General features: G+C 42.4%; 1 long non-coding RNA gene across 1 annotated transcript; it reads right to left on the reverse strand.

Moving 5' to 3' along the window:
* Nucleotides 1-3,855: 3,855 nt before the first annotated feature.
* LOC121442544 lies at nucleotides 3,856-19,864 on the reverse strand. Its single transcript, XR_005973572.1, has 3 exons — nucleotides 19,841-19,864; nucleotides 19,261-19,342; nucleotides 3,856-3,906 (listed from the first exon to the last, which is right to left on the reverse strand). It is a non-coding gene; the product is annotated as an uncharacterized LOC121442544 (long non-coding RNA).
* Between the last annotated feature and the right edge of the window lie 5,092 nt (nucleotides 19,865-24,956).

The following is a 24,956-nucleotide window of genomic DNA, read 5'->3' on the forward strand; positions in this document are numbered from 1 at the left end:
TACAGGCCGGAAGAGGGCACCAGACCTCATTACAGATGGTTGTGAGCCACCATGTGGTTGCCAGGAATTGAACTCAGGACCTTTGGAAGAGCAGGCAGTGCTCTTAACCACTGAGCCATCTCTCCAGCCCCTAAAACTTATTCTTTTACCCTCTAATCTTACTTTTTTGGAAGAAAGTTGTAACACCTGATTCTAGGGATCGAACTCAGGTCCTCATGCATGCAAGGATAATGCTCTACCTCTCGACTATACTGGATGAGTAGTTACTGCTTTATTGCTGACTAAATGCCTGATAAAAATAAAGGAAGAAATGTTCTTTTGGCTTCTAGTTTCAGTGGGTTCCGTTGATGGATGCTTTTCCCATCCATACAACATGTAGGAGAGGATGTTCCTCCCTTCTGACTGACTAACATACCCAACAGGACCAGGAGTCAAGATGGCACTCTAGAAAAAAAAAAGACACACTGACATTTAGGATTTTGTATGAACATGAATAGATAGTGAAGTAGTAACTTAACAGAAATCTAAGAAAGGTGGCCCAACAAGTGTGTGACTAGAGGCAGAAAGATTAACAGATGCCCGGATTTATCCCATGCTTTTTCAGACCTAGGCCAGCTGGCCTTGGTGAGTTCCTAATAGAACATCCCCATTGTCTCAGTGTGTGGGTGCTCTTCGAGCAGATGAGGGAGGGGGACTTGATCGGGGGAGGGGGAGGGAAATGGGAAGTGGTTGCGGGGAGGAGGCAGAAATCCTTAATAAATAAATAAATTAAAAAATAAAAAATAAAAAAAGATTAACAGATGCCAAGTACAAGGTCAGACCTGAATGGCACCAAAGTTAGAAGAGTTCAGAGAATAATGGATTTAAGGCTCATATCTGAAGAACACAGATGGTACAAATGAGACCTAGGGCTCTGGACCAATGTAGACAAGGGACACATAATCTGTGTGTGCCACAGTCAGGTCTAGACTTCATTAATATTACTTGGCAGATGCTATGAGGTGAGCTGTGTCATACACCCATCTCACACGCCATTCATATGTAGGAGCTATAATGCCCAGTGTAGCTCTCCTAGGGGTGATAGAGGTAATGCAGGTTCCTACAGCTATGGCTCTCATGAACTGGCATGTTGGCCTTGTGGAAAGGGAGGAGACAAGAGATCTCTGCCTCAGCATCATGTGAGGATGCAGAGGTGCTGATAAATGATCATGTTCAACAAAACAAGTAAGTGCAGAAAGGCAGATGGTTCAAGTTTAATTTTAATGAGTAACCACATTTAAATCTGAAATCTTGTGTAACTTTGTGTGTAGGACATGAAACTAGAAAGGGTACCATAAGATGGGAGGCTGAGTCCTTAAAGAGGGAAAAAGTGTGTATACAGGGGCATGGAAGTAACAGGGACAATTGGGGAGGAAGAAGAGGGCTAGCAAAGGGGATAGACAGGGGGACAAGGTGATTGTTGGTTAAAAACCACTAACATGGGGATATGTCATTCTGAAAACCATTACTTTGTATGCTACCTTAAAACATTAAGTAAACAGAGTCCTGAGAATGAAATGCAAAGAGAAAAGAGTCTACTTCTGAAGCAGAGTTAGTGATCTTCTGGTGGAAAAAATCTTATATTTGGGGGAAACTGGGATCCACGAAAATGAAAGATGAAAACTGGCCATTCTTGTCACTCTCTAGAAATGCTCTTACCCAGTTATCTGTCTCACTAACACTCACTGTAACACATGTGAAGTAGAAACTGAAGACTACTCCCAAGGTAAATGTTAATAGTGACAGACTGATGCCTTCCAGCTGCAGTATCATGCTCAGAGGTCTGGGCAATGGACTTTGTGTTCTAGGTTTCTGAAAAAATGGCCTAAACATTTTGTACTGAATTCATGTGTAATGGAAGAAAAATATCCATGGCTCAACTGATTTATGGATATTTAAGTATTCTTTATATGTACCTATAGGGATTAAAATGTATATGATTTGCCTTGAGCATATTAGGTACCCCCAAATAGTAACTATTTATGAAAATACCAAATACACAATGAATACATCTTAAATGCTCCAAGTGCCAATGGAGAAATTTGGAAGTTCTGTATCCAAGGTATTCAGAATTCAGTCGGGGTTTACATCTGGATTTTGTTCCCTGGAGATACTCAGCAGATATCTATCCACCTGGAAAGGACACTGAATCTGGGTGTGGCTGCCAGCCTTAAATGGTACTCTGCTTGCTAGGTTGGCTGGTATGGGCTACTCTTGTAAGGACTAAATCCACCCAGCCTCTTTAACAAATGAGTTCTACCAGAGTTTTAGGCTCCGATTCTGAGCCATTATCTATAGTTTATGACTTTATGCACTGAAGAAACTGTTGGCACAAGGAAATGAAAGCATAGTCACTGCATGCTGTGTTGTTATCATCGTAGATCCTGGTAAACTGGGATCTTCAGTCAGCTCATCTGGCTACCCTTCAGAGGCTCTGCCCAGATATTCTTCACTTCCACTCTGATCTTTAGTGTGTCTGGACCAGCCCTTTCCCCTAGAAACTCTACTTGAGTGGAGAATCTGGTTCCAAGTTACCCATTTGACCCAGCTTGACAATGACAACAAGTAATGAAAAAAGGCTCCTGTGGGTGGCTTCTGTGTCTACTTTTGTGTATTTAGCACATTAAAATGCCAAATTTGGGTATAAGGTCAAATTTCCTTCTAAGTATTTATGTTTATGCCCATAAGTTATTGCTGCCAGAACTGTCCAGAGAAGTGGCTGGTAGCAGTTACTCCAGAGATACTTTTTTGAGGCATAGTTTCTCTGTGGAAAGTTTTCTCAGCCCTGGCTGTCCTGAAACTCCCTCTATAGACCAGGCTGGCCTCAAACTCTGAGATCCACCTGCCTCTGCCTCCCGAGTGCTGAGATTAAAGGTGTGCACCACCACCACCATCTGACTACTCCCAAGATTCTTAGGTAGCCAAAGTGTTGAGAACATGTGACTGTTGAATCTACAGTCTTAAATGAGACATGCATACCATCCCCTCCATGGGTCAGGGGACTCCATGGAAGAAGGTGGAGAAAGAATACAAGAAGTAGAAGACAGGGTGGAGTGGTGTGGACTTTAGTTCTCTAGGACATGACATAGCCTTTGCATGCCTGAAAGCTCAGTAGCTGTTATTAGTTGCAGAAGACTGGGCCCTCATCATTCTGTCATGGAGAGAGTAGAAAGGTCATGAGCCTTTCACACATTCCTGAGGATTGGTAGGAAGTTACAGTTGCTAGGGAGATGGGCTTGGGAAATTTTACCCCTCCTTATGGATCTCTAGGCAGTTAATGCTTTCAGAGTGTAAGAGAAATTTACTTCAGTGGTGTAGCCACTAGTAAGGTGCCCATGATTCTAACCCCCAGCACATGCCATTATAGGAAACAAATGAAAAACATGTGTTGACCAAAAGAGTTCTGAAGATATAAAAGAAAGTACCTGGGGACTGGAGGATTTCTACCTGGGTACTGGGATCAGGAGTAGTGGTAGGGAGAAAAAGTAAGGTACTTGGAGGTGATGGGGATAAAAAAAATACATGGATGGGTGAGGATCTGTTAAATAAGCTCTCCACATATGGTTCTCTAGGTAACCTTAATTGAGGTTACAGGTTGATAAAAACAAACAAACAAAAAACCCCATGAAAATAGAAATAAGACTAGTTGAGAAAAATACTGAGACCAGGAGGAGTGAGAAGAGGACACAACTTGGTGATGGGACATAGGACATAGTCACGATCAAAACACATTATATGCTTGTGTTAAAACATCCCAATGAAAAGAGGTTAAAACAACTGCAACTTACCTCTTTGCAGTGTGTGAGAATTGTGGGTTTGTGACTCACTTTCTTAGCATGGGCCAGGTCCTGGGACAGATCTGTAGAGCTGCAAAGAATAACAGTAAAGTCCAAAGTGATCTGATCAGTGGATGGAGAGGTGGTTCTGTGGTTAAGGGTACACATGCTCTTACAAAAGACTCAGATTTGCTTCCCAGAACCCACATGGGATCTCACCCAGTATTTAACTCCATTTCTAGGGTTGTGATTCCCTCTTCTAGCCTCCACAGGTACTGCACACACATTGTGCATATACATACAGGCAGGCAAATCATTCATATAGGTAAAATATAAGTAAATAAATAATTTAAAAAAAGTGACATGATCATCTGCATAGGCAATGTGACAATTCATTAAAGATCTCAACAAATGTGTTCTGTGCATGTGCACCTGCTCCCCTTGAATAACAGAACTCAAGCTTGTGCTGTTAACTCCATTTCACTCCTGCCATTATCCCCACTAGGCCCCTTTGTTCTCCATATATAGTCAAAGCCTACAATTATGTTGTCAACTTCATCTACCCTACTCACTGGACCCATACTTCCAAGTACACTTGGTCCCTTCTCTAGGCAGAGACATTAGACTCATGCTGCCAAATACCTTCATCCCTGCAACCTTTCCAGAGGGGGGCATTAGGCCCATATCTACAACTCCACTGACTCTACTTACTGTAGGATCACATGCTTGCCTTTCAGCCCCCATTCTGCCCCTCTTCTTTATGTAGAGATCTTAGTCTATCACCATCTCAGTTAGACCCCTTTACTGGAGGAAAGTCCAAACACCTCTCCCAGATTACTGAAGATTGCCTGAGGGAATATTCCAATTTGAAAGTCATCAACCTTACTTAGTCTGGGCTGAGTAAAAATTGCTTCTGATACCCATTTGAATATCAACTTTAAGATGCCCAAAGACTGAATTCTAAATCCCACACAGATGCCAGGAAAGAAAGCTTCAACAGAGGAGAGACAGGATCTTCATACCAAGATGTAGGGTAAACTCCGCCCAATGGGGGGCATGTTCGCCTCAGGCTAATGTTTACATATAAATCTGGCGGTGTGAGCCCCGCTGGTCTCTCTTTATTGTATCTCCTGCTCATCGCTGGATCCCTGGTGTTGTAAGCTATTCCTTCATTAAAATTTGCTGTTTCATATTAAGCTAGCCTGGTTATTATGCCGCCTACATTTTGGCGCCAATGTCGGGCTTTTTTGCCCTGCCCCGACATAGGCTTGAATTTTAGTTTGAGAGAGCTACACGCCCCAATCTCGTAGCCCTCTGCTTGGGTCCTAAAAACACAGCAGTTTTTTAGTTCGTGACTCGGGTCCCAGTGCCGAGTCCGAGATACACTCGGCTATGCATGCCATAGCCTGCGGGGCCCATTCCGCCCCGCCCGCCAGATCTACTCGCCTGGAGCACATTAACTCCTCCCTGCCTGCCTTGGCTAAGTTTGCAACGGAACCCCGCTGCCTGAATTAGCGGAAGCTCAGGTGCCTGCGGTTTTGCAGCACCAGGGCGGTTCCCCATTTGCGCCACCACAGCCGCCACAGCAGCAGATTTGGTCTGATACAAAGGGACCGTTTCAGCGACCACTTTAACTCCTCAGGTGCAAGAATCCATGTTTAATTCAAGGCTGAATCCGGCCTTGGCTCTGCCAGGCTTCCTGGCCCTCCCCCCAACTGCTATTTATCAGCCCGGTGTCCGCTCTAATTCACACAGTACACAGTCTACTTTAACTTTCGGTTTTGAGTTATTGTTTCAGACCGGCTCTGACTTCGGCCACGTGGACTCAGGTGAATTTCTTTTGCCACCACTGGCAGGAAACGGTTATTACAGGTAAAAAATTTTCTTTTATAAATAAAAATAAATACTGATTTGATTGAAAATGTCTGAAAACGTTACCATTCAAGACTTTAACAGCCTTTTTGATTGTACCATGTGGGAGATTTTACAAGAGGTGTCTGTCACCCCACATCTATGGATCTTTCTGGGATTCGTAGTTTTCCTTGGTACTATATGGTTTGATAATAGAAATATGATAAAGTGTTTACGAGATGAATCCAGGATTCTTAAGGCAGAGGTTGAATGCTTAAAAATGATTGAGAATGACAACAATCTTCTCAAGAATCAGTTTGAAGTTCTCCAGGAAGAGAACAGATCTTTGTTTAACATGACTCGATCGACTGAGCAAAATTTAGAAAAGGTACAGGCTGATGTTAAGGAGAAATTCATTACTATGGAAGAAGGAACAGCTGATTTGGATCGTATGCTTCAGTCCCTTTCCGTAGGAACTGAAACATTAACGGCTGATGTTAATAAGAAATTCATTACTATGGAAGAGGGAACAGCTGATTTGGATTGTAAGCTTCAGTCCCTTTCTGTAGGAACTGAAACATTAACTGAGAGAATCAAAACTGCTGAATGTGACAATCGGATTTTGTCTAAAGCTTATGACAGATTGACAGAAAGATTGTCAATAAAAGAAGGAAAGGTTCATGCCATAAAAATTATGTCCAAAGATGAGATGTTATTTCTAATGGACAAACTTCATACTTTAGAATCCTCAATGAAGGCTTTGGAACATAATTCTGGACAGGAGATTCAGACATTGCAGAAGGCAATGGTGAATAGAATTGAAAAGATTGAGGAATTTCTAAATTCTGATGAAGAAGAGCAAAGGGTAGAAAGGCAAATTTTAACTCCACCTGTGGGTAAATCTCTCCGGGACAATTCCCACAAAGCTCTACCTACAGCTCTACCTGCCTTTCCAGTAATAACAACAGAGAAAGTGGTTGGTTCCAGAAACCCTAGGGTCATCAAGGAAGATACATGGGAGCCTGTCTGTATGAATGATCTCAAAGAAATTAAACAGACTGTCATGACTTTTGGGATGCAAGCCTCTTTTGTTAAAGAGATGCTAAGATCTTGGGCCATGCCAAGCAGAGCAACCCCCTCGGACTGGCTCCAGCTGAGCTCTGTGGTACTTGAGAGTGGACCGCAATTGAACTGGAAATGCTTATTCAGGCAAGAGGCTAGACTCTTAGAACAGCAGGAAAGAGCGAAGGGAATTGACATTTCCCTAGATAAAATTCTAGGTGAAGGGCTCTTTTCTGACTCTCAGGAACAAGCTAATTTTGACGAAAACACACTCTCTATATGTACTACAGCAGCCTTAAGGGCTTGGGACAGGGTACAAGACTCAGGACAGAGAATGGAATCATTTGTCAGAGTTAAACAGGGTCAGAGAGAACCCTTTAGTGACTTTTTTACAAAGACTAACTAAAGCTGTACAAATAGGGATATCTGACCCAGAAGCAAGACGTATAATGATTGAATCTTTGGCTTATGAAAATGCAAATGTGGAATGCAAAAGGATCTTGGGGCCTTTAAAGCTCAGATCAGCGCCCTTGGAAGAATGGGTCTTGCATACACTGAATGTTGATACATTTGACTATGGCACTGAAGCATGGGTAGAAGAAGCAATTTCCAATGGTAAAAGGAGACACCAGAATACCAAATGTTTTAATTGTGGCAAAATGGGTCATATGAAAAGGAATTGTAGACAACGGATTTTCAGAAAAAAAATAATAATAATACTGCATCTTCTAGAAATAACAGAAATAGGAGGACTCAGCCTTCAGGTTTATGTAGAAAATGTGGAAAAGGCAGACACTGGACGAATGAATGCAGGTCTACAAGAGATAGACAAGGCAACCTGATACAGACTGGAAACATGAGAGGGGGGCCTCACAGGCCCCCATGGCAAACATCGTTCAGTCATTTCCAGTTTCTGCAGAGAACGTGCCTCGTCAGGACAATTAGGAAGCCCCATGCCTATTGTTACAAGCAATAATGATTAGAAGGATGAGTTCCGTGTATTTTGGCAAACTCCTATAAGTGATCAAAGACCAAAGCTAAGAGTGTGTGTAAATGGACACAGGTGCGGATGTAAGTATCATTACCCCAGAATCATGGCATCCGTATTGGCCTCTTCAGAATGTAAATGTTCAGCTCCTGGGAATTGGAACCCTATCTCGAGTAAGGCAGAGCACGAGATGGGTTGAATGCATAGGGCCAGAGGGACAAATAGGAAAATTAAGGCCATATGTAGCCAATATTGCAGTGAATTTATGGGGTCGTGACCTATTACAACAATGGAATACACAAATTAACATTCCTGCTACTTCTAGAGCTTATATTTCTGAGAATAATATTAAAAGATATTACAAACGGAGAAAACCGGCCATTCGGGCTGTACAAGAACAAACAATTGATGTCCCTTCAGAGATACCAACAGCCTTGCCTCTAAAATGGTTGACTGAGAAACCAATATGGACAAAGCAATGGCCTTTAGCTGAGGAAAAGTTACAGGCTTTAGAACAGCTGGTACAAGAGCAATTAGATGCTAGACATATAGGAGAATCTACCAGTCCTTGGAATTCTCCTGTATTTGTGGTTAAGAAAAAATCAGGTAAATGGAGAATGGTGACAGATCTCAGGGCTATCAACAAGGTTATTCAACCTATGGGCCCTCTGCAATCTGGAATTCCTTTGCCCTCTTTATTACCAAAAGGATGACTTCTCATAGTTATTGATTTAAAGGACTGTTTTTTCACTATACCTTTACAAAAAGAAGATAGAGAAAAATTTGCCTTCACAGTGCCTACTTATAACAATTCTCAACCTTCGAGGAGGTACCACTGGGCCGTCCTCCCCCAGGGTATGTTAAATAGCCCCTTCCTGTGCCAATATTTTGTGAATCAACCATTGCAAATAATACACAAGAAATTTCCCAAATCGATAATATATCATTACATGGACGACATTTTGTTATCTGATTCAAACATGGATACCTTGAACAGACTGTTTGAAGAAATAAAGATACTTTTACCTACATGGGGATTGCAGATTGCTCCTGAAAGATTCAGAGGGGAGATTCTGTTAACTATTTAGGTTATAAAATAGGTTTGCAAAAAATTAAGACACAAAAGGCACAAATTAGGAGAGATCGCCTACGGACTCTTAATGACTTTCAAAGACTGTTAGGAGACATTTCCAGTCTACGACCAGCTATTGGGATAACACCTGATCTAATAATTCATTTGAACAAAACCTTGGATGGTGATAAATATTTGAATAGTCCCAGAGAATTAACAGCTGAAGCAGAAAAGGAACTGACAATGATTGAGGAAAAATTACAACAGGCACATGTGGACAGTGTGAATTCAGAGCTCAATTGTATTCTCATCATACTACCATCAAAAATTTCTCCTACAGGAATTTTAATGCGGAGAGATGATATTATCTTGGAATGGATCTTTTTACCACATAAACCAAGTAAGAGACTGAAAACTTATGTGGAAAAAGTCTCTGAGTTAATTATAAAAGGCAAGTTGAGACTTCGTCAACTAGCAGGCATAGACCCAGCAGAAATTATAGTGCCTTTCACTGCTGATGAACTAAAGAAATTATGGGAAGATAATGAACCATGGCAAAGAGCTTGTGCTAATTTTTTTGGGAGACATTAATAACAACTATCCAAAAAGCAAGAGGCTTAACTTCATAAAGAGAACTTCTTGGATCCTTCCTCGAATTGTCTGTGATGCTCCAATAACTGAAGCCCATACATTTTATACTGATGCCAATAAATCAGGGAAGGCAGGTTATAAATCAGAAGACTTGGGTAAGGTGGAACAAAGTCCTTATGATTCTGTTCAGAAGGCAGAATTATATGCCATTCTTATGGTGCTAAGGGATTTTAAAGAACCTATTAAAATGGCAATTCTACCAAAGGCAATTTGTAGATTCAATGCAATCCCCATCAAGGTCCCATCAAAATTCTTCACAGATCTTGAGAGGACAATAATCAACTTTATATGGAAAAACAAAAAACCCAGGATAGCTAAAACAATCCTATACAATAAAGGATTGTCTGGAGGCATTACCATCCCTGACTTCAAACTCTATTACAGAGCTACAGTGATGAAAACAGTGTGGTACTGGCATAAAAACAGAGAAGTTGACCAATGGAACCGTATAGAAGACCCGAATTTTAACCCACAAACCTATGAACACCTCATTTTTGATAAAGGAGTCAAAAGTATACAATGGAAGAAAGAAAGCATCTTCAACAAATGGTGCTGGCATAACTGGATGTCAACCTGTAGAAGAATGAAAATAGACCCATATCTATCACCATGCACAAAACTCAAGTCCAAATGGATTAAAGACCTCACTATCAGTCAGAACACATTGAACCTAATAGAAGAGAAAGTGGGAAGTACCCTACAGGAGATGGGCACAGGAGATCGCTTCCTATGTGTAACCCCAACAGCACAGACATTAAGGGCAACATTGAATAAATGGGACCTACTAAAACTGAGAAGCTTCTGTAAAGCAAAGGACACTGTCACCAAGACAAAAAGGCAACCTACTGACTGGGAGAAGATCTTCACCAACCCCGCAACAGACAAAGGTCTGATCTCCAAAATATATAGAGAACTCAGGAAACTAGACTTTAAAATGCTAATTAACCCAATTAAAAAATGGGGCACTGAACTGAACAGAGAATTCTCAGCAGAGGAAGTTCAAATGGCCAAAAGACACTTAAAGTCATGCTCAACCTCCTTAGCGATCAGGGAAATGCAAATCAAAACAACTTTGAGATATCATCTTACACCTGTCAGAATGGCTAAAATAAAAAAACTCCAATGATAGCCTTTGCTGGAGAGGCTGTGGAGGAAGGGGTACCCTTATCCATTGCTGGTGGGAATGCAATCTTGTGCAACCACTTTGGAAATCGGTGTTTCGGTTTCTCAGGAAATTCGGGATCAACCTACCCCTGGACCCAGCAATACCACTCCTGGGAATATACCCAAGAGATGCCCTATCATATGACAAGAGCATTTGTTCAACTATGTTCATAGCAGTATTATTTGTAATAGCCAGAACCTGGAAACAACCTAGATGCCCTTCAATGGAAGAATGGATGAAGAAAGTGTGGAATATATACACAGTAGAGTACTACGCTGCGGTAAAAAACAATGACTTCTCAAATTTTGCATGCAAATGGATGGAAATAGAAAACACTATCCTGAGTGAGGTAACCCAGTCCCAAAAAGATGAACATGGGATGTACTCACTCATAATTGGTTTCTAGCCATAAACAAGGGTCACGGAGTCTACAATTGGTGATCCCAAAGAAGCTAAGTAAGAAGGTGAACCAAAGGAAAAACATATAGTTGTCCTCTTGGCTATGGGAAGTAGACAAAATTGCTGGGGAGAAATTTGAGATCTTGGGGGTGGGGTGGGTTGGGGGTAAAGGGAGATGGGCAGAGAAAAGGGAGAAGGGGAGAATGGGGGGAATTTAGGGAAAAAGCAGGATTGGGATAAAGGAAGGTTGGATAGGGGAGCACGGAAGCACAATTCTTAGTTAAGGGAGCCACCTTAGAGTTGGCAAGAGACTTGAACCTAGAGTGGCTCCCAGATGCCCAAGCCAATGTCCCCAGTTAGTTCCTTGGGCAGCTGAGGATAGGGAACCTGAAATGACCCTATCCTAGAGCAATACTGACGAGTATATTGCATATCACCATAGAACCTTCATCTGGTGATGGATGGAGATAAAGACAGAGACCCACACTGGAGCACTGGACTGAGCTCCCAAGGTCCCAATGAGGAGCAGAAGGAGGGAGAACATGAGCAAAGAAGTCGGGACCACGAGGGGTGCACCCACCCACTGAGAAAGTGGAGCTGATCTACTGGGAGCTCACCAAGGCCAGCTGGACTGTGACTGAAAAAGCATGGGATAAAACTGGACTCTCTGAGCATGGCGAACAATGAGGGCTGATGAGAAGCCAAGGACAATGGCACGGGGTTTTGAACCTACGTAATGTGCTGGCTTTGCGGGAGCCTAGCCAGTTTGGATGTTCACCTTCCTAGGAATGGACGGAGAGGGGAGGACCTAGGACTTACCACAGGGCAGGGAACCCTGACTGCTCTTTGGACTGGAGAGGGAGGGGGAGAGGAGTGGGCAGAGGGGGAGAAGGGTGGGAGGAGGGGGAGAAGATTGGGAGGAGGGGGAGGGAAATGGGAGGCTGGGAGGAGGTGGAAACTTGTTTTTTTTTCTCCTTTTCTCAATAAAAAAATGGAAAAAAAATAAAAAAAGAACCTATTAATGTAGTTACTGATTCACAATACGCAGAAAGAGTTATTTTATATATTGAAACTGCTGAATTTATACCCGATGATACAGAACTAACCTCATTGTTTCTCCAGGTTCAAGATTTGATCAGGAACAGGCTTTGCCCTATGTATATAACACACATCCGATCCCATACGGGTCTGCCAGGTCCTCTAGCACAAGGTAATGCAGAAATTGATCAATTATTGATTGGTAGTGTGCTACAAGCCTCTGAATTTTATAAAAAACATCATGTTAATAGCAAAGGTTTGAAGAAAGAGTTTTCTATTACATGGCAATAAGCTAAAGAGATTGTAAAGAAATGCCCTACTTGCTCTTTCTATAACCAAACACCACTGCCTGCAGGGGCTAATCCAAAGGGCACCCAAAGGAATGAAATCTGGCAGATGGATGTGTTCCACTTTGCAGAATTAGGCAAATTAAAATATGTACATCACACCATTGACACTTATTCAGGCTTTCAATGGGCAACCGCTTTAAGTTCAGAAAAAGCTGATTCAGTAATCACTCATTTATTAGAAGTCATGGCTTTCATGGGTATACCTACACAAATAAAGACAGATAATGGTCCTGCTTATGTCTCTAGGAAAATGAAACGGTTTTTTGATTATTACAATATCAAGCATGTTACAGGTAAACCATACAATCCTACAGGTCAAGCAATCATAGAAAGATCAAATTGAACTATAAAGGATATGTTGAACAAACAGAAAGGGGTGGAAAACACCCCCAGAAATAGGTTACATAATGCTTTGTTAACCTTGAATTTTCTCAACGCTAATGAGACGGGAACAACGGCTGTAGAAAGACATTGGATAATGGAAAAGTCTACTGAACTAAATCAACCAGTTTATTTCAAGGATGTGCTGACCTAACAATGGAAGCCAGGAGATGTGCTGCGTTGGGGAAGGGGTTTTGCTCTTGTCTCCACAGGTAAGGAAAAATTGTGGATACCATCAAAATTAATAAAGGTTTGGTTTGAAGAAGAGAAGCCACTTGGAAAAGATAAATAACAATTCATTCACAAGGATGGCGATCATACTGATGGTAAGAAATACAGATAGGTTGGGGACAGGGTTCTTTTTTATCTCCACAGGAAAATACTCATCTTAAAAGAATTTAAGGGACCCTGAATATTTAATTACTGATGGATGGAAACTAGTTATGACCCACTAAGGATCAGCAATAAAACCATATATGTAATGTAAGTGTTGATTATATATATATATATGTCTTATCAAACATTTCTTTATTAATATGTAGAGCTGGTTTTGGAGTTGGACTATGGCTCAGTCCCTCTTCAATTCCAAGCCTGTTGATAAGAGATATCTCAGAGTTTCTGTCTTAGGTTAGGAGCCATGAAATGGGACAGAATAAGAATAATTATGTACTTGATAAACTTTCTTTGCCTTTCCTCATATCTGTGTCTTTCTTTACATGTCATTATATGTCCTTGTTGTTAATGTTTAAATTTCCCATAACAAGCAACAAACTTTCCTACAGTAATCTTTGAAATTTCCAGGATGAAGATGGGGCCCCACGACATCAACTCAATCTGGTTTTTATAATGTCATGAAATTTTTTTAAAGCGCTAATATTAGACCTGTTTTTTGGTACCAACTGCACGAGACAATTTCGAATGGTGCACATTTTTGACAACACTCTGGCCGGACCTTCTCAAAATACTCAGAGGCTAGTTACAATTTTCTTAGGTCAAAGGTTAATTTGGGAGTTTTACCATCATTTGCTTTCACAGGACCCCCTAAGAAGAACGTCGCCCCTATGTCAGCTAGAAGCAATCTTAGAGGATGACGTTCCCTCTCCCAACAGAGTTTGCCCTCAGGGTTAGGGACATCATTTAATGGTTGGTTTAGGGTTGAGGGGATGGGGAGATATTTTATGGAATTAGGGGTATTTTTTAAAAAAAGGTGAGGATTAACTGGTTTGATGGGATGATTGGTATTTGTGATTTACTGTTTTTAGAAAATTGTATTGGTACTGTTTCTTGTATATTGATATATTGAATATTGAATGTGAGTGTTCCTACCTCTATTTTTGTATAAGAGTATGCTTATAACTTTGTCTATATTGTATTGATACATCTACTATATTGCAGTGTACATTTCTACCTCTGATATTATTTATATAATAACATTGTTTACATTTGATATGTAATGACATTGTTTACAGTTGAAGATCATTGTTTTCATATATTGCACAGTTGTTTATTCTCTTAGTCTTCAAGTTAGATAGGTATTGAGAATTAATCAGGTCTTTTAGATACATAGAGATTATATTTAGTATAGATAGTATAATCTTCAGCCTCTTCGAAGAGCTGTAGAAAATGGCCTTTAATCTAACCTAGAATTCTGTGCCAACGAGACACAATCACTCCTGGCGACACCACTCTACTCCCGAGAGAACGTTGAGCACCAAAGACACTCCACTGGGAGCTTGTCTTCTTGGCAAAACTGGCCTTTGGGTTAAGAAAAGTCCATACCTCAACTACTGACAAAGATACAGAATATTCATAAGTGGATGAAACAGGATTGTCTTACCTTGCCAAGACAGGGTAGGATAATTCTAAGAAAGTGCCTTGCCTTTAATAATGGTATGTCAGTTATGTTAGGCCTTAGCCAAAGTTGGTTGACTCAACATTGCAAACGAGACTTTGGGTGATTGCCCAGGTAATCAGTTGTCTCTGTCATTTGTTGCACATTTTGGATATCTCTCGCTTGTTAAGTAATATTAATTCCCTTCTCAGATCTTTGGCAGAGTTGAAGATTAGATAATTGTAGTTACTTTCTACCTTATTTAGACTCCTTGAGATAGAATGTTTAGCAAAACTTTTGTTATATGTTTCTTGCTCAATATTGTTTGTTATATTTATTATATGTTACTATTGTATATAGTTGTATTTGGTTTAGTTCTGTCTTATTTAGACAAAAAGGGGAGATGTAGGGGAAACTCTGCCCAATGGGGGGCATGTTCGCCTCGGGCTAATGTTTACATATAAATCTGGTGGTGTGAGCCCCGCCGGTCTCTTTTTTGTATCTTCTGCTCATCGCTGGATCCCTGGTGTTGTAAGCTATTCCTTCATTAAAATTTGCTGTTTCATATTAAGCTAGCCTGGTCATTATGTCGCCTACACCAAGAAACAATACCAATGACCTAACTCCAGATACTTAAGTCTGATCATAAATACACAACAGGAACAGGCAAAACAGTCTCTGACAAAAATTAGTACTCCAGGCTGGGGAGTAACCACTGAGCGAGTGAGCCAGAGCCAGAGACCTCTGAGGGTCTGGACGTGAATCTGGGACCTTTAAGGGAGTAGACCTAAGCCAGGACCCCTGTGGGTCTGGGCATAAGTCTAGGACCTCCCAGGAACTAGGCCTGAGCCAGAACCTCTACCGGTCTGGGCATGATTCTGGGACCTCTGAGGGAGTAAGCAGAAATCAGAGATCTCTGTGGGGCCAGGTGTGAGTCTGGGACCTCAGAGGGAGTAGGCCTGAGCCAGGACCTCTTTGGGTCTGTCCATTAGTCTGGGACATCAAAGGGAATAGGCAGGAACCTGGAACCTCTGTGGGTCTGAACGTGAGTCTGGGACCTCTGAGGGAGTAAGCCTGAGCCAGGTCCTCTGTGGTTCTGGGTGCACCTGAGCCTGGGAACTCTAAGGCAGTAGACCAGAGCCAGAAACCTCTGCAGGACCAAGTCCAAGCCAGGGACTTCTGCAGGAGGGGATGCAGACCAGGCTTTACAGAAACAGGTCAAAGCTAGTAACCTAGGCCAATGTAGGCCTGAGACAGCAAACTCCAAGGGAGCAGAGCAAAGCACAGGAGCACTGAGCTATCTCCAGGAACACGGAGTAACCAGAACTGTGACACTGGTTGTACCACGAGGAGCAACCATCTGAGCTTTGGATTCACTGGCACCTAGATTATTCAACAGAATCTCAGACAGCCACAACCACAACTATTAGAGGAAAAGATGAGTAGAAAAGGTAAGAACACACACAACACCACAAAGAGTAACACAACACCAGTAAAACCTAAATACCCTACAACAGAAATACCTGAACAACCAAATATAGATGAAGCAGAAGAAAATGACCTAAAAATTAACTTGAGGAGAATGTTTGAAACAAAGAGGAAATGAGAAATTCCCTCAAAGAAATGGTGGAAAAAACAAACAAAAAATTGGAAGACATCAGCAAATCCCTCAACGAAAACCACAAAAAAGAAACCAAACATATGAAAGAAACTATTCAAGACTTGAAAACTGAAATAGAGACAATAAAGAAAACACAAGCTGAGGGAATTATAGAAACAGAAATCATGAGAAAACGATCAGGAACCACAAACACAAGCATGAACAGCAGAATACAAGGGATGGAAGAGGAACTCTCAAGCGCTGAAGATACAATAGAGGAAATAGACTCATCAGTTAAAGAAAACATTAATCTAACAAAAGCTTAACCCAAAATATCCAGGAAATATGGGACACCATGAAAAGGCCAAATCTTAGAATAATAGGTATAGAAGAAGGAGAAGTAGTTCAACTCAAAGGCACAGAAAATTTATTTAACAAAATTATAGAAGAAAACTTTTTCTGCCTAAAGAAAGATATGCCTATGAAGATACAAGAAGCTTACAGAAGACCAAATAGACTAGATCCAAAAAAAGTCTCTCACCACATAATAATCAAAACACGAAACATACAGAGTAAAGAAAGAATATTAAGAGCTGCAAAGGTCATTAAAAGAACAAATAATCTAATAAAAAATGGAGTACAGACGTGAATAGAGAACTCTCAACAGTGGAATCTAAAATGGCTGAAAGACACTTAAGGAAATGTTCAACATCCTTAGCAATTAGAGAAATGCAAATCAAAACAGCTCTGAGATTCCATCTTACACCTATAAGAATGGCCAAGATCAAAAACACTGATGACAACTTATGCTGGAAAGGTTTTGGGGAACAGGGAACATTTCTGCATTGCTGATGGGAGTGCAAAATGGTACAGCCCCTTTGGATATCAGTATGGTGATTTCTCAGAAAATTAGGAAACAACCTTCCTCAAGACCCAGTAATACCACTTTTGGGTATATATCCAAAGGATGCTCAATTGTGCCACAAGGACATGTGCTCAACTATGTTCATAGCAGCTTTGTTTGTCATAACCAGAACCTGGAAAAAAACTTAAATGCCCCTTGACCGAAGAATGGATAAGGAAAATGTGGTACATTTACACAATGGAGTACTACACAGCAGAAAAAACTAATGACAGCTTGAATTTTGCAGGAAAATGGATGGAGCTAGAAAATTTGAGTGAGGTAACCCTGACCCAGAAAGACACTTACCACATGTCCTCACTCATAGGTGGTTTTTAAACATAAAGAAAACAAGCCTACAAACCACAATCCCAGAGAACTTAGACAACAATGAGGACCCTAAGAGAGACATATATAGATCTAATCTACATGGGAAGTAGAAAGTAGAAAAAGACAAGATATCCTGAGTAAATTGGGAGCATGGGGACCTTGGGGGAGGGTTGGAGGAGGGTGGGGAGAGTCAGGGAGGGGTACACAGAAAAATGTAGATTTCAATAAAAATCAATAAAAAATTAGCACTCCAACATTAATGTTCCCCCACAATCATGACTTGAATGACATACAATGATTTCAAAATAGCAGTAATAATCATAATTAGAGGAACTCAAAAAGGATATGAATAAATTTCAGAAGACTGCTTAAACATGATTGAAAAAAATAATTAAAACAGTTCAAGATATGAAAATAAAATTTAATAGAGCATTAGAGAATCTCTAAATAAAAGCTAAAATGAAATAAAATGTGAAATGAAAATTTCAGCAATTCAAATATAAATTCAGCAGAAATCCCCACCAATAGATTGGATCAAGTGGAAGAGACAATACTGAGTCTTTTTAAAATTGTTTCTTATTTTTATTTTTTAAAGTGTGTTGGTATTTTGTCTACATGCATGTCTTTGTGAGGGTGTATGATCCCCTGGAACTGGAGTTACAGACACTTGTGAGCTGTCATGTGGGTGCTGGGAATTGAACCCAGGTCTTTTGGAAGAGCAGCCAGTGCTCTTAACCATTGAGCCATCTCTCTGGCCTGACAATATTGAGTCTTAAAGACAAGGTAGAGGTATTGGAAAAATGTCAAATTCAAAGAAAATTTCAAATCTATAATAAATAAATGCAAAACATGTGGGAATTCTGGAATACTATAAAAAGAATAATTCTAATATCTGGAGAAGAAGAGACCCAGGTCAAAGGCACAGGAAATATTTTCAATAAAGTCATAAAAAGATAAACTAAGGAAAAGAGGGGCCTATCAATGTCTAAGACATATTCAGAACACCAGAAAAGAAACTCCTCACATTATATAGCAGTTAAAACACTAAGTGTACAGAACAAAGGATATTAAAAGATGGAAGAGATTCACATACAAATGCAGGCCTGTCATAATAAGAACTGATTTTTCAATGTAGGCCGGGAAATCCAGAAGGGATTAGACCATTGTTACACATATTGGTAAAGACCACAGGCATCAGCCCATAATACTATATTTGGGAAAACTCAACTGTAACCAAAGAAGAAAGTAAAACTTTCTATCCTAAAAACAGATAAAGGAATTTATGATCATTAAGTTAGCTCCATAGAAGATGATGAAGGGAATCCTCAGGTCTGGCGAGGTTTCATATGCCCAAGAAGGCACAAGGAAGAAACAAACAGTTTCAGAAAACTGAATCAAAAGAGGTCAAATGAAACTCCACAAAGCAAGAAAATGACAAGAATACACATTGTTTAATAATAACTCTTAATATTAGTGGTCTTAACTCCACAATAAAGAGTCACAGACTAACAAATGGATTAGAAAACAGGATTCATCTTTTTTAATAGTCGAAGAAATGCATCTCATTAACAACAATAAACACTACCTTAGGATAAATGGATGAAAATGGTATTCAAATTAAATGGAACTAATAATAAACAAGTGTAGTTCTTCTAATATTTAGGAAAAAATAGACTTTAAACCAAAACCAATCAGCAGGTATGAGGAGGAATACTTCTTACTAATTAAAGGAAAAATCCAACAACAGCAATGTTGTTATTCAATGTTCCATTGCTGTGAAGAGACATCATGACAATGGTAACTCACAAAAGAAGAAGCTGGCTTACAGTTTCAGAGGTTTAGTCCATTATCCTCATGGTGGGGAACTTGGCAGCACACAGGCATATAAGGCAGCTGAGAGTTCTGGACCTGAAGACAGCAGGAAGACAGAGTTACTGGTCCATCCAGGCTTAGGCTTTTGGAAACTCAAAGCCCCCCACCCCCCCCATTACACACTTCCTCCAACAAGGCCCCACCTCCTAACCCTTTCATATAGTGCCAGTCTCTGATGACTAAGCATTGAAGTTTATAAGGCTATGGGGCCATTCTTATTCAAACCACCACATTCCTCTTTCTGGTCCCATAAGTTTATGGCTATATTATAATACAAAATGCATTTAGTTCAACTTCAAATGTCCCCATAGTCTATCACTGTAGTAATAAGAGCGGCGGGGCTGTGTCCCTGGCACCCCGGCCGCCTGCACGGCTAGCTTATGCCCCAAAATAACAACACACAAACTGTATTCATTTAAACACTGCTTGGTCCTTTAGCTCTAGCCCTTACTGGCTAATTCTGTTATCCCGATCAACCCATCTCTAATAATCGATGAGCACCGGTCTTACTGGGAAAGGTTCAGCATGTCTAACCTGGCGGCTTGCTTCATGGCGTGCTTCTGCCCGGGAGAGCGGAGCATGGCATCTTTCTCAGGCGTCTGCTCCCGAGAGGAGAGCTGTGGAGTCTGAGCTCACTTCCTCTTCCTCCCAGCGTTCTGTTCTGTTTACTCCTCCCACCTATCTTCTAACCAATAAAATGGGCCAAGGCAGTTCCTTTATTAGCCAATGACCTTCCTCCATCATATCACAGTCTCAACACTGTTTAAAAGTCCAAAGTTCAAAATCTCTTCTGAGACTCAAGGCAGTCTCTTAACTGTAATCCCCCAGTAAAATCAAAATCAAAAAGCAGGTCACATACTTACAACATACAATGGTACAGCATATAGATTACTATTAAAAAATGGAGGGAAAGGAGCATAGTGAGGAAATACTGAACCAGAAAAGACAGAAAACCATCTGGGCAAACTTCAAACTCTGCATCTTCATGTCTGATGTCAAAGCACTCTTTGATCTCCAACTCCTTTCATGTCTGTTAACTGCAGCACACTTCTCTCTCTAGGGCTGCTTCCACACCCAGTCTGCAGCTCTCCTTGTCAGGTATCCCACGGCTCTGGCATCTCCAACATCTTGGGGGTCTCCAACGCAATCCAGGCTCCATCTTCACAGCTTCATATGCAAAGGCCTCTCTGAGACTCCATGCAGGGACACCCCTGACATATACCTGACCTCAGTGGCCTTCTTTAGTTGCAGAGGGAAATTCCATAACCTCTTTCTTCTATCCTTGACTTTAAAGCCTGTTGTTCTTTCTGCAGGGTTAGAGAGAAATCACGAGACACACATCGGTCCCATGTGGGTGAATTTTAATGGGGGGGGATGATGACAGGTGAGGGACAGGGGTGAAGAGACCAAAGGGAAAAGGGCGAGTTATGGCATTCCCCGTTTTTATGGGGGGATCCAGGTGCATCTGGGAAAATGTCCTGCGCATGCGTGGCTCTCATTGAATTGGGATTTGTAGTCCTCTACTGCTTCTGGGAATTGTAGGCCAATGATCCTGTGCATGTGCAGCCTTGTCTCTGAAAGGAACAGCATTTCGCCCTTTTGGTTTTATTTAAAAAAATTGGGAGGGGTCTTAACAGGTAGGGAATGGGGGCATAGCTCGGTCTCTCATGACTGCTTCCTGCTGGCTTTGGGCGTCGAGGGATCCGGAGAGTGTCCGATTGTTCTGATGATGTTTTGTTGATTATGTCCTGTCCGCTGGTGTTTTGAGGTGGCTGATTGAAGAAATCGCGTCTGTCTGGCTCTTGAGTAGCTGGATCATTGTTAAGATGCTGGAAAACAAAAGTCGCATTAGTAGAGAAAAAATTAAAGTGGAGAAGGGGTTTGGGAAATTAAAGGGGAGATTTGGGGTGGGGGGCCGTAGGAGGTCTGGGGTTAAGAATGGTAAAAAAAATTAAATGGTACTTATTCCATTAATTGGATGGTACTTATTCCGTTAATGATCCGTTTGTGTCTACTTCGTTCAGGTGGGTTGGGCTGGCTTCTTGGAGCTTAAAGAAAATGTCTTAAAAGAAATAGATTTTAACCGTATATTCCTTAACATTTTAGGGGTCACTGCTGCAGTCAGTGACAGTCCTGTTATGTCAAGGAACTTTGTTAAGAATCTGCTTACCACCTGAGCCTTTGACTCCATGTTTGATGATGATTTCTGTAATGACAGCTGGATGGTTATTTAGGAATTTAAAGAAGGGAGGGTGTGTTAACACAGGAGGATTAAGTGAAGGATGGGACCACTGTTTTCCTTAGACTGGAGTAGAGGGGGCTGAACCTGGTATCCTTTGGAACTTAAGAGAACAAGGTCCTGTCTGAGTTACCATGTATGAAGGATTATCTTGAGCTGTGGAGATGAATGGTTTAAGATGTGACAGGTGAATCCAGTGAGGAATCCCTTCAAGCTTGGCAGCTGTGGGAGTTAGAAGGATTACTCTGAGGGGACCCTGCCATTTAGGGGAAAGAGGTGAAGGGAGCTGGCCTGGAGGTGAGAGTAATACCTTATCCCCTATTTTAACCGGCGGTGGACATGTGGTAGCACATGGTTGAGGCAGTGAGTGATCCGTGAAGTCCCACAGTAGTGAGCGTAAGTGGGAAAGGAGGGGAGTGAGCAGGTGATCAGGAATGGGAGAGGTTCCCGATGAGAGGCCGGGGGTTAAAACCGGCTGCCCATACATGAGTTTGAAGGGTGAAATGAAAAGGGGGCCCTTTGGGAGAGCCTGAAGCCTGAGAAGAGCCAGAGGCAGAAGTCTTACCCAGTCGAGGTGGAGTTCCTGTGACATTTTAACGAGGGCTTCCTTTAAAGAGCGGTTAGTCCGTTCTACCTTACCTGAAGACTGAGGATGGTACGGTATGTGAAAATTCCAGGGGATTCCAAGTGCCCTAGACAGATTTTGAGAAATCTGGGAAGTAAACTCTGGGCCATTATCTTTTGGCAGATCTGACAGGAGGCCATGGTAGCTTTTAGGAACCCGATATCCTCAGGTGTGGGTGTTTTAAGTGAATAACAAAGGGGGAATGGTGATTAGTGACAGCGGGAGTCCAGAGGGGCTTTGGAAGATCGAGGGGGCAGAGTAGGGCGGGAAGAAGATGGAGAAGAGTCCAAGGAAGCTTCCAGCTGCCTGTGTGACCTGTGGCAGGGGGAAGCTTCCAGCTACCTGCGTGACCTGCTGCGGGGGAAAAATGGGGTGAAGCTGAGTCGGAGGGGCTAGGCGAGGCCCTTGTAGATCTGGAACGGGAGTTTCTTGGGGACCTAGAAGGAGAATGGTTAGGTGACCTAGAAGAATATTTACGTAGGACTCTGTCGGAGGGCCTAGGCGAGGCCCTTGCAGATCTGGAATGGGACTTTCTTGGGGACCTAGAAGGAGAACGGTTAGGTGACCTGGAAGAATATTTACGTGGGACTCCCGGAGACCTAGAAGTGGAATGTTTAGAGGCGTTATGGGGAGATGTAGGTGAGTCCTTTCTGTGCCTAGAAGAAACCTTGGAGGAAAGAGGAATGGGTGGGCTGTCACTCAACTGGGCAGAGCGAGAGGGGTGGCCCCTCAAGGCCAAGGGGGTGGAGGTTCTTCCGCGGGGTCCATGGCAGGAGCAGAGGGTTCCTGGAGGGACGGCATTGATAAGAACATATGTGCAGGTGAACAGTGAGAAGCAGCAGAGGGGTCAGTTTTAATGGCCGTGTAAAAAAACGCCATAATGTACATCATTTCTTTCCATTTAGCAGACCGATGGCAGAAGTTAGCTAGCTCCCGTAAAATATCGGGGTCAAAGGAGCCATGAGGAGGCCATTTAAAGTTTCCGTGTAAACTGTATCTTGGCCACGTCTTAGAGCAAAGACGGATGAGTGTAGATAACTTAACAGAAGGAATCAGGGCGTGAGGTTGTAGTGTCTCCAATAGCCGTCCTAGGGGAGAGGACGGGGGAATTGTCTTTGAAGGCTTAGCACCCATGGCTAGAACTGTGGAAATATCCACAGAAGGCACCGGGAGGTGCCACGAACGTTGGCAGCTCTAGTCACAGGCGTCCGAGTGACCAGAGGGCAGTGTTAAAAGACCTTACTGAACCGATCCTAGCCTCCAACGGGAAGCGGGGTCCTGGGCAAGAGGGAACAGTTAGGCCTGAAGGCCGCCCGTTGCAGCCGAGGTGCTCATACCGTAATGAGCCCATACGTAAAGAGGACAGAAAAAGATCAGAAAGAGAGAACTGGAAGCTCCGAGCTTCCAGGCACGGATAAAAAACAGGTCTAGCCGAGGGTGGAAGGCTGGGGGGGAGGGGGGAGGAGTCAGCATCCGTACCCAGGACACGCCAAAGAAAGCCAGGAGCTCCACCCAGGACACGCCAAAGAAAGCCAGGAGCTCCACCGGATGATCTCTGGGTGAGAGGGGATGGTAAGCCAACCCAGGTGAACTCACGAATTAGCTGCTGTTGGTTGCAGATGGCTGCGTTTAACATGTGGGGGCGGTCGCTGGTCCTCGGTCCTGACCTTGTCCCGGGAGGCACCAAAAACCTGAGCCGCGGCCTCAGGTGACCGGGAGGAAAGGTCCCCGAGCAGACGACACCAACTGTTGTTCTTTCTGTGGGGTTGGAGAGAAAACACGAGACACACGGCGGTCCCACGTGGGTGAACTTTAATGGGGGGGTGACGACAGGTGAGGGACAGGGGTGAAGAGACCAAAGGGAAAAAGGCGAGTTATGGCGTTCCCCGTTTTTATGGGGGGGATCCAGGTGCATCTGGGAAAATGTCCTGCGCATGCATGGCTTTCGTTGAATTGGGATTTGTAGTCCTCTACTGTTTCTGGGAATTGTAGGCCAATTATCCTGCACATGTGCAGCCTTGTCTCTGAAAGGAACAGCAAAGCCAACATTGTCAAGTTCTGCTTCTTGCCAGGGCTGGAACATGGGCCCCTCTTTCAATTGCATGTGCAACAGCCTTCTGTTTCTGATGATTCCCTTCGCTGCTTAAGCTTTTCTTTAATTCCTTTTTACAAACTGGAAGCTTAGCTGGGTGGGGTCTTGCTCTGAGGTTACCACTCCTTGTATTCCATTTAGGATCAGGTTTCTCTTTAAACTTTTTATCTCCTTGAGCACAGGACTTAGCTCTATTATACTTCCCAGTGCTTCTTTTCTTCTTAAACTGTCACTTTCTGTTTTCCTTGCTCATCTTGTTCCTTTTCATTATAGACCTGCAGAAGAATGAACACTAATAAACCACACGAAACAGTCAATATTAGGTTATCTTGAAATCTCCTCTGCTACCACATTAAGCCAAAACTCAATTTAGCCTCAGGCAGATTTTTTTGACAAGGGCAGAAAGCGGCCACATTCTTTGCCAAATTATCACAAGAACTATCTCTAGGTCTCTAGGAGGACACTTTGTAATATTTTCTCCTTTGAAACCTTTTGAGCTGGGCCATCATAATCTACATTGCTCTTAGCACCACTGTCTTCCATGTGGCCTTTTACGCCCCACCTTAAGCATTCAACTGCTTTTCTAGTCCAAAGCCCACAGTCTTCATTTCACCAGCAGGTGGCACGGTCAGGCCTGTCATAGCAATACCATGCTTTCTGGTACCAACTTCTGTCTTGGTCAGTGTTCCACTGC

Source organism: Microtus oregoni, unplaced genomic scaffold (genome assembly GCF_018167655.1).
Source record: "Microtus oregoni isolate MIOR12 unplaced genomic scaffold, Mior012 000092F_000, whole genome shotgun sequence".
NCBI lineage: Eukaryota > Metazoa > Chordata > Mammalia > Rodentia > Cricetidae > Microtus > Microtus oregoni.